Source organism: Aedes albopictus, chromosome 1, assembly GCF_035046485.1.
Source record: "Aedes albopictus strain Foshan chromosome 1, AalbF5, whole genome shotgun sequence".
Classification (NCBI taxonomy): domain Eukaryota; kingdom Metazoa; phylum Arthropoda; class Insecta; order Diptera; family Culicidae; genus Aedes; species Aedes albopictus.
The window spans coordinates 137,667,285-137,678,285 of NC_085136.1; positions in this window are offsets into that span (position 1 = coordinate 137,667,285).

An 11,001-nucleotide genomic window follows, 5' to 3' on the forward strand; every position below is an offset into this window, starting at 1 on the left:
AGGAGGATGGCTGCGTTTGGTTTGGCAACTGCTGCTGGTGTTGTGCGGAGGAGGACTGTTGTGAGGAATGGTTCTGTAGCACCTGCGATGGGATCATCATAGAGGACGATACACAGCGAACCATTGGAGTGGATGATCCCGTGGATGCTGGCGTGCCATGCTGTTCACTTGGTCCCCCGGCAGTCAATTTGGAGTTGGAGAAATCATCTTCCTGTATTATATTGCACCAGACGACAAGTTAATCCGCGCAGCGTGTGGCAGGGAATAAACAATAAGACGATTTAAGATATAGTCCGGTTTATTAAAATAGAATACCGTGCCCAGCCCTTTTTTCTGCGCCTGCTCTTAACCTTCCAACAGTCTGTATATGGAAATATATGAAAACTGCGCTTTGTATAAAATCGATCATAAGCGTCATAGAGGTAGTTTAGCCTAACACACCAAACGCTTTCAGCAATATTTTGCCGAGCTGAAGGGTCCAGCATTTTTTTTTGCTGAATTTCAGCAAAACGTTACTGGTGATCAGCAGAGTTTACTGAATTTCAACAAATTTTTTGCTGAAACCTTCTGCTCGACAAAATTCAGCAAAATGTTGCTGAAACCCTCAATTGATTTTTGGTGAGTAGTGCTAGTATCTCTTGGCCACTCTATCAAGTAACTGGTTACAAATCGAACGATGTTCCCCCCAACAACAATTTCCCAGAGAGTTTTGATGAAATACCTGAATTATTTGAAGATTTTGAATTAATGAAAGATTTTCTGAATGAATCTCTGGAGGAATTTTTAAAGGAATCCCCGGAATTTATGCAGGAAGCACTGCAGAAATTTATAGAAAAAGGTTTCTGGAGGTCCAGGAGGAAATACTAAAAACACTTCTTGAGAAATTTCTAGAGGGATTGCTGGCCAAAAATCTCTGCATCCCTGGATTAATTCTTCAAGGAAATCCTGAAAAGTTTTCTTTAGGATCCCTGAAAGATCTTTTTGAAAAGAATTTTTGACTCTTGAAGAATTCCTAGAATAATTACTTGAGAAATTTCTGGATAAATGACTCTGGATAAAAAAAAAATCTATTTTTGTTTGAGTATAATATTTCTTCATTCGAATGCTGCTGAGAGATAATTTTTATTTTTGTCCCAGGTATCAGAAGGCCGGCTCCAGAGGCACGTTTTCCTCCATTTGGGACATTTGTGCCATCGCCAAAATAATAGCCTATTTCATCATCTACCTGAGAGAAAAGGAAGGAAATAAGGACAAGGATGGGGATAAGGACAAGTAGGGAAATAGGAAAAATACCCTGGAAGAGGGTACTAACGCATAAGCGTACCATAATGGGTTTAAACAGCGCCCTGAAAGAGCACTGTAATAACGGATAAAGCGAAAGAGAGCCTATTTACCACAGCGGGTTAAGAACAACAGAATATCCTGAATATTCAGGTCTCTGAAGTCAGTTTTACTTAATAAGTGTTTACCGAGTACTCGGAAACGCAGTTGCACTAAAACTGGACAGTGGACCGTTACATATCAAATGATACGAAGTTCCATAATCGGATTCACAGCTATCACATGCAAATGAATCAGCTTGCTGAATATTCGCCATGTGATAGCTGAGTCAGCAGTGGCCAGTCAGTGCTTTGACCAGAATGCTGCAATTCTGCTTTGACAGATTTGTAAGATACTTCGCCACCCTTGGAGATGGCTCAGTACAATACAATTCGGTTTGACGACATGACTCCAAACTATTCCAGTATTGTCTGTGTTGAGTAGCAGCCCAGCTGTGAATCTGAAGCTTTACCCAACACTTCGATATCGGAATAGCTGGCTCTGGGCCAATGAAGTCATGTGATGCTCCAGTGCGAGCTAACTCATCAGCCGATTCATTTCCAGCGATGGAAGAATGGCCGGGTACCCATACAAGGTGAACAGCGTTTGCTGAATTAAGTTCCTCGATTTGAGTTCGACAAGCGATAACTACCTTCGACCTAGAGTTGGCCGAAGCAAGTGCTTTAATAGCAGCCTGGCTATCTGAACAGAAGCATTACGTGCTGCTGAAGTGTTAATTGCACTCCGCACATAAGAGCAAAGATTTCGGCCTGAAAAACGGTGCAGTATTTACCAAGTGAATAAGACTGATGCAGCCTTAGCTCACGAGAATAAACACCAGCACCTGCTCAACCTTCGAGAAGGGAACCATCAGTATAACATACGATGCTGTCTGAAATATTTGTCTCCAGATAATCAGATGTCCACTCTTCCTATATGGAAAATTACAAGCAATTGTAAGATCACTTGGAGCAAGGACAATTCACCAAAAGTGGAAACAACGAGGTGTGTGTTGATGTGCGGTTCACAGGAGTTTCCTCTAGTAGACCGAGTACCCGTAGACGGTAAGTGCAAGAAAGTGCTTCTTGTTTGAGATGAATGTGTAGTGGAGCAACGTCAAAGAGAACTTCGAGCGCTGCCGTGGGAGTTGAAGACAACGCTCCAGACATCGCCATTAAGCACATCCGAATGGAGGAGAACGTGCCTCTAGAGCCGACCTACTGATACCTGAGAAGCACATCCTTTGGAGATGGCCTAACTTTGATTGTACCGTTCTCATTTCGCCCTTTTGCCACCACACTAGACATCTATAGGTCAATATTGGCCGAACAACAGATGTGTAGAACCATTTGATATACTTGGGTTTTAGACCCCAAGTTGTACCAAAGGTTCGCCGGCATTGCCCGAAGGCCATACAAGCTTTCTTGATTCTGAACTCAACATGAGGTGTTCAGGAAAGCTTGGAATCACGAATGACTCCAACGTATTTTATCTGTTCAGTCACATTGGTGGAAAGATTATATTGGCGACTTCAACTCTCAACTACCTGAAGGGCGCTTTGCATCAGGTCGAAAAGGGTGGTGATACACATACCAATTAACAATGCTAGGTAGTCGTCGGCAAAACCATAAGTAGGAAAACCGCTATTATTGAGTTGCCTCAATAGCGTATATGCTACGAGATTCCACAAAAGTGGTGCTCAAGGGGGAGTCCTTGAGGGCATCCACAAACACTCAATTTCCTAATCCCTGCTAGACGCAATGTCGAGAAGAGATATCGGTTTTTGAGCATTTGGTGAATCCAATTGGAAATCATTGGAGATATACCATGACTCCGTGCGGCTTCCAATATGGCATCGAAAGACACATTGTCAAAGGCACCCTCGATATCTAAACACCCAAACAAGATTGCTTTTGAGCGAATGCTTTCTCGATATCGTAAACAACACAGCTAATCGCGTTCGGTAATGGATTTTTAACGAAATTCTGTAAAAAAAATAACAAATTTTGGTAAAATGTTATCGTTTATCTGTCAAACTCTAACGAACTTCGGTAAAAGTTGCTACCTTTACCGAATTTTTCCTGTAAAACAAACTTAACGGTTGAGATTTCGGTAAAACATTACCGAAGTCGGTGATTTTTTCTAACTGTGAACCTTGTGTAAAAGAGTCACAGTGGACTTACCAGATTGGTAGGCATGTTGATTCACATGAAGAGGCACGTTGGCCAGATGAACATGACGGATGTGATGATCCACAATGCGTTCTAAGCATTTCAGAAGAAAAGAGGTCAAACTGATAGATCTGAAACTCTTTGCTTCTTCATACGAAGCACGACCCACTTTCGGAATAAACATCACAGTAATATCCCGCCAGGATTTGGGAATATACCCTGTAGCAAAACTGCAAAAATGTTTTTTTTTCAAAACATGTTTGAAATAATCAAATCCCTTCTGAAGCAAAATAGGATAAATCCCATCTGCCCCAGGAGATTTGAAAGGAGCAAAGCTATTAAGTGCCCATTCAATCGATTCTATAGTTATGATACTCCGAGCCGAAGCCAGGGAATCGTAACTACAAGAAAAGACATCAGGTTCATCTGAAGATGTAATATCCACACATCCAGGGAAGTGTGTGCTGGATAAGCATTCCAGAACTTCCTCATCAAAGGAAGTCAGATCACCATTTGGCAAACGAAGTTCGTTCACTAGGAAATCCTTAGATTTCGCAAGGATTTTATTTAACCGACAGACTTCACGCAAACTGGAAACATTTGTACAAAGGTTTTTCCAGCCGGATCGTTCAGCAGACCGGAGAGCTTTCCTGTAGCCGACCTGAAAGCCTGCGAACCAGCCAAACGTCGTCTGTTCCAACTCTTTCTACATTGTTTCCTGAGTTTCGCCAGATCAGAGTTCCACCAAGGGGTTCCTCTTGTGATCTTCACAAACCGTAGAGGGCATGCTTCTTCAAAACCTTCCATGATGAAGGTCATTGTAGTATCAACGGCATCATTTTAATCACTTGGAGTGTCAATAGATGGTGAGTATCCATGAATTTTGGCCGCAACCAAATCAGTAAAGAAATCCCAGTTTGTTGACCGAGGATTCCCGAAACGCAATGTTTGCGAAGTAACATTTAAATGTTCAAAAAAGATGTAGCGATGGTCAGATAAAGATTCTTCATCTGACACATGCCAACTGGTCAGCTCGTGACTATTTCTACTAGAGCAAAGCGTTGTCTAACACTTCCTCTCTAGCAGATACCATGAAGGTTGGGCGGTTGCCTATGTTAAGTAATGCAAGATCTGTACTAATTAAGTACTCCATCGAACTGGAGCCTCTCAAGTTAATGTCTGAGCTGCCTCAGATGATATGGTGAGCATTAGCATCACTGCCATTTTGTGAAATCTGTTGATTTTTCAATTTTATAGGAAATAGCATCTTTTTTCAAGCCACTATGATTTTTTTCAGATTTTTAGAACTTTATTTTGATACCTAAAATCAATTTCGAAGAGATTTTTTGAAATCACCTTTTGACAGCTGGGCAACTGCTTGACAGCTCCACCCAGTACAAAATGCGACAAGGGGTGATTCGACAAATCATTCCCATACAAAATTTGAATTTGAGCTATCCTAACCGTAGCCACTACCCAAACTAGGTAAGATTGAACTCTTCGCAATAACAGCACTACAAAGAACAGCAGCAATAAAACGAGATCGGTATCGATTGGAAAACGCTAAAGGCCAGGATACACAGATTACACTGTGTAAATCGCATAATGCGAAACCATATAGGTGAAAAGAGATAATTTTTATTTTTGTCCCAACCCGTAATATCAACATTTGAATGAATCGTATTTTTATTCTAAAGAACAACGCCTGTTACTCTTGAACCAAAAGAGATAACGACAATTTCAGCGCACAACGCGTTTTCACATGCTCTATAAGTGTTTCTTGAACGGATTTGATGAGAATTAAGAATTAAGGAAACTATACAATTTACCAATTATTTTTTATCAAACTCGCTCAAAATTAATATATACAACTTTGCCTATGAACCATTTCAAAATACATTTCTTGTGCAGAGAATCAGGAATGATTGAAAATAGGAATGATTGATTCTCGGAAACCCATTTGGGGATTTTCTGAAAGATTACTTCAGAAATAGCTTCAGGGATTGTTGTCCAGGAATTCCTCCAAGAATTTATCATTATGCCTCCTGAAATTGCTCAAGGTGTTCTTCTATGAAAAGAGTTCTGATGTATTCAAGTATTTATTCGGAGAATCCTGCAAAAATTCCTGCATTTTTTTTCCGAAATGTTTGTAGAAATTTCTACAGAAACTCATTTAGGGATTCTGTTAGAAATTTGTCCAGGAATTCTTTCAAAGATTCTTCCAGGGTTTTTTTTTCCATGGAATTCCTTCAGACACTCTTCTCTAGAGGATCCCTGATTGATTGATTTAGCTATATTATAGAGACTTTCAGCCATTGGCTGGAGAGGATCCCTTCTAGATATATCTCCAGGAGTTCCTTTAGGTATCAGAAAATCCTCCACGGATATTTTCGGAAAGTTCTTCAGGGATTCTTACTGAAATTTATACAGGGATTTCGGGGATTACTTCAGAACTTCTTCCCAGTTTGTTTTTCTATCAACTCTACACTGCAAAATATTTTTGCTGGTTATCAGCAAACTTTGCTGATTTTTGGCGTGCTGATTGCATTCAGCAGTACAAATTACTGAGTATCAGCAATTATTTTTGAACTTGGTGAACCATCCAGCAATTTTGACAGTTGATCAGCAAAGTTGTGCTGAAATTCAGCAAAAATGTTGCTGAAATTCAGCAATTTCTTTTGCTGATTTTTGGCGTGCTGGAAGCATTTCAAAAATTTTGGTGTGTAGGCATAACTGTAGGAATTCCTTCGGGAGTCCAAACAGTTTAGGAGGCATTATTCCAAATATTCCTGCAGGAATCCTCCCACAGATACCTGCGGGAAATCCTCCAGAGATGTAGGATTCCTCTAGAGAATATTGCAAGTATTCTTTCAGAGAAGTTTTTGTAGGAATTCATGCAGAAAATCTTAGGGGATTCCTTGAGAAATATCTCCTGGAATTTCTTCAGAAACTCCTCCAGGGATTCCTGAAGAAATTCAGGGATTCCTTCAGACAAGCTTACAGAAATTCTTTCAGATGATGGGATTTTTGTAACAATTTTTTCCGGGATTTTTTCCCGGCATTCCTTCAAAAAACTTTTCCTGGTTTGCTTTAGAAGTTCACCCAGGGATTTAGAAATTGATGCAAGGTTTTTTTTTTTCACAAATCCCTCCAAAAAGTTTCTCAAGAAAAGTTTCTACACTAAGAATCTGATTTTCCAGCTCAGTATTTTTTTCACTGAGTTCAGTACATTTTCCATATTTTTACTGAGTTTTAGGTAGGGTAAGAAATCAAGCTTTGAACTAGTCAAATTGTAATCTTAATTTGAACCATTTCTAAATTCATTAAAATGATACACTTTTTGGGCAAATCTTGTCCCAAAAAGATTGGTAAATGGATTCTCGTAATATAACCTGGTAGAATTGACCTTAAAAGCATTGAATGAAGCGATTTTTTCATTGAAAATAAGAAATTGAAAAATCACTGCGATTTCACCCATTTCCCCCCCAGAGGAAGCACATTTTCGGTGCACTCGTACAGCTCACGCATTGTATCACACGCAATAAGTGAATACGTTAATTGAAAGCAAATTCATCGTAGAATCGACTAACCGAATAATATTCCACATTATTTGTCATAAAATTATCAAATTTACTTAATCATTACTTGGAGAATCTTATCTTGAATTGAACCATTTGTAATCTAGATTTGAACTAGTGAGAGGGGGCGAGCTTCTAGTGTTGGCCTGCAGACTGCGCTAGTGGCTGCTTTGTTTACTCTTGGAAGATGAAAAATTCCAAATTTTGTTTCCAAATTTCTGAAGAATTCCGAACATTTTGAGTTGAAATTCCACTGCCTAATGAAACATAGTTATGAGAATTAGCAGATCCATGTGATTTTGGGTTGTTTAGCATGAAATTGGCTGTTGTGGGAATTGCTCGAGCTGCTGCCGCCAGTAGTTCAAATCTAGATTAAAATTGGTTCAAATTATGATTACGATGGTTCAAATTAAGATTAAAATCATTATTGACAAATAATTGAATTTTTCAATGAAATGTGGTGCAAATGTAAACTTTTTACCACTTTACGAAAAGCTAATACCTGTGTCTTTCATATACCTGAGACTTCACCGTAGTAAATTATTTCCATGTGGGTGAAAAAATCAGTCAAAATTCCCGATGCTTCAGAAAACCGCATTTTGGTTCAATTCATGATTACCTACCCTAATCAATATTTACCGTTCATCTGTAATTTTTGACAGTTTATTTGCATGACTCGTTAACTCATTGGCAGAGTAGTAGTTTTGCCAGAGTGTTTTCAGGGATTCAAGAGTTCCTCCAGGAATGTTCTCAGAGATTTGTGCAGAAATTCTTTCAGATTTTGCTGAAGAAACTCCTCCGGGTATTACATCAGAAATTCCTCCAGAAATATCATGAGCTGCAAAATGTCTTCCAGGGATTTCTTTAGCAATATTTCCAGGCATGTTACCAGAAATGTCTTCAATGATTCCTACAGGAATTCTCCTAGAGGTGCTTGAGGAAATTCTAACAAAGATTCCTGCAGGATTTTCTCCAGAGATTTTCTAGGATTTATTTAAGGTAGTCATAGAGTCTTCCAGGGATTCTAACACATTTCCTCGGGATTTCTTCCAGGAGTTCTTTCTGATATTACTGCAAGGATTTCTGAAAGAATTCCTGAAGAAATTGGTTAAGGAATCCCTAGAAGGCTCTGCAAGAACTCCTAGAGAATCTCTGGGAAAATTCATGCTAGAATTTGTATAAATTCCCGCAGGAATCTTCAGAAATCCTATGAATACTTCAGAAATTTCTTCAGGGATTGTTATCTATGAAGCCTTCTAGAAATTTCTCAAGAAATTCTTCTAGGCATTCCCCTAGAGAAGCACTTTCTGTATTTTGTTTTTTTTTGTAAATTCAGGGATTCTAGCAATTTTTTCCAAGAAGCTTTTCTCTTTAAGATTTCTTTCGAAATTATCCAAAAGATTCTCTAGTAATTTTCCTATGGTTTCTCCAGAAGCTCCTTCAGAGATTCTTCAACACGTCAAGTACCAACAGACTAGAGACGAACCAGCCTCGGGCTGAAAGTCTTTTTAATAAAGCTATAATAATAATAACCAACAGGCAAAAAAAACATGGAACTATTTTTTTGCACATCCATATCTCAGTAGTTAGTGAACTATATTTCAATCTTTTGCGCTATCGGAATCCTGCCGATTGTAATTTCATGTAGTTTCCGGTGAGAACCAGGCGAATACATTAGTTCCACATTTTTAACCTCTTTCGGTTCCGTTTTGTTCCTAGATTGGTTATGAGTACCATGACGAGTTCTCTCGGAGCCTCGACAAGATAGCAACATTCTGTCTTCGGCAAAGTTGTTCAGAACAACAACCTCTTCCAGGTGATGGATTTCATAGTTCCTAATTTCCCTACCATGTGGCGCTAGTGTACTTAGTGACTTCCGGTACGACTTTGATGAGATATATCATAAGATAGGAATATACGATCTTCGCCATAGTTGTTCAGGACTACGAGTGCTTCCAGGTCATGAAGGGCATAGTTCATAATTTCACCACCACGTGACGCTAGCATACATAGATACTTCCGGTACGACTTTGGTGGGATTTACGCACGAGATTGAAGCCAGATAGGAAGTTACAATCTTCGGCAAAGTTATTCAGGACCAAGAGTACTTCTAAATAGGTGATGATGAACATAGTTCCGAATTCCTCCACGTGGCGCAAGTGTACATATTTACTTCCGGTATGACTTTGGAGAGCTATATCACGAGATTGATGCCAGATAGAAAGGTATGATTTTCGGCAAAGCTGTCCAGGACTACGAGTCTTTCCAGGTCATGAAAGTTCTGAATTTCACCACCACGTGGCGCTAGTGTACATACTTACTTCCGACACGACTTTAGTGGAATATAGCACGAGATTGTAGCCAGATAGGAAGTAATGATCTTCGGTAAAGCTGTTCAGGACTACGAGTACTTTCAGGTAATTAAGACTATAGTTCCGAATTTCACCACCACGTGGTGCCAATGTACACAGTGACTTTCGGTACAACTTTGGTGAGATATATCACAAGATTGAAGCCAGATTGAAAAGTACGAGCCTAGCTTCCAAGTTCAAGGATCAAGGATCGTTTCAGGAACACTTTGAGAGTATTCCCCAAGAAGATCTACAGCAATACTTTCTGTGAATGTCCAAGGGGTTTCTCCAAGAGATTCAATTCTAGTAAAATGAATGTTTCAGCGTTATTTAAAAATTCATTATTTTAAAACCTTCGTGGATCTCTTGGCAGATTTTTGTTTTCGTGAAAAATGTAAACGTTAGAAAGATATTCTCATAATGTTGATTCAAGTTTTAGCAAAGATATTTAAAGAAATTTCTGGCTCCAAATCCATATCCGCTAATTAAGCGAACGGGCGATCAACCTCACCACGAGCTCCGGCACTTTGGAGAGAACTTTCCTAAATAATCAATGGAGGAGTTCCATAATGAATCTCTTAAGGAATCCCCGAAAAAATCGTAGATGAATCGCAGAACCCCTATACCAGGTAAGTATAAAAATCGCAGAAGGAAACCCTGGAATGATTTGAAACGAAATCGCTGAAATCGCTTCGGAGAAATTCTTTGGGAGAAAGAATAAATCTTTGGGAAAAAGCGTTAGAGGATGGGTCCATGAAGGAAAATACAAAGGGGCTTCTAGAAGAATTCCAGAATCCCTGTTGAAAATTTCCTGTAGAAAATCCAAAAGGTATACCATGGATGAATTTTTGAAGGAATACCTGGAAACACTCTTGAATCCCTGGAAAGATTCGCAAAAAAAAAATTCAAGGATTCCAAATGGAGTCACCAAAGGAATTCCCGAAAAAAAGGGAATTCCCAAAAAAAAAAATCACTGCAAGAATTTCCGATAGAATCCTTGAAAGAATTTGGCAAAGAAATCGCTGGAGAATGGATCTTCGAAGGAATCTTTGGAGACATTTACGAGACAATCTCTGATAAAAAAATCTCAGAGTTCTTGATGGAATTTTGAAGAAATTTCCGAATAGGGTGCGGGCATCGGTTTTGGCCAGTCTAAGGGAAATCATTTTTATAAAAATAACCAATAATGCAATGAAAACAACCAATGTGTTAAATGAAAGGTTTCGATCTATACTTTATTAGAAAAATGCAGAAATCAAGCTAATACTTGATTTTCGTATTAAAAGTGGCACTGGCCAAAATAGAAGCATTGCCCCAGTTTTGACCATATTCTCAGCTTTGGTTTCTATTTCGGCAAATCTTGTGTATTTCTTATGGGAGTGGCCAAATTAGAAGCACCCTGGCCAGAATAGATATACGGGAGCTGATTTTTTAAGAAAAAATATTTTTTTCTTCCAGTTTTTAATCAAAATGTATGGTTTTCACAGCTGTAATCATCATATTATATTAGAATCTACTAGTAAAAAATAAATTTAAGCCGATTTAGATCGTAACAGGCTGAATACCGCGCTATGGCCAAAA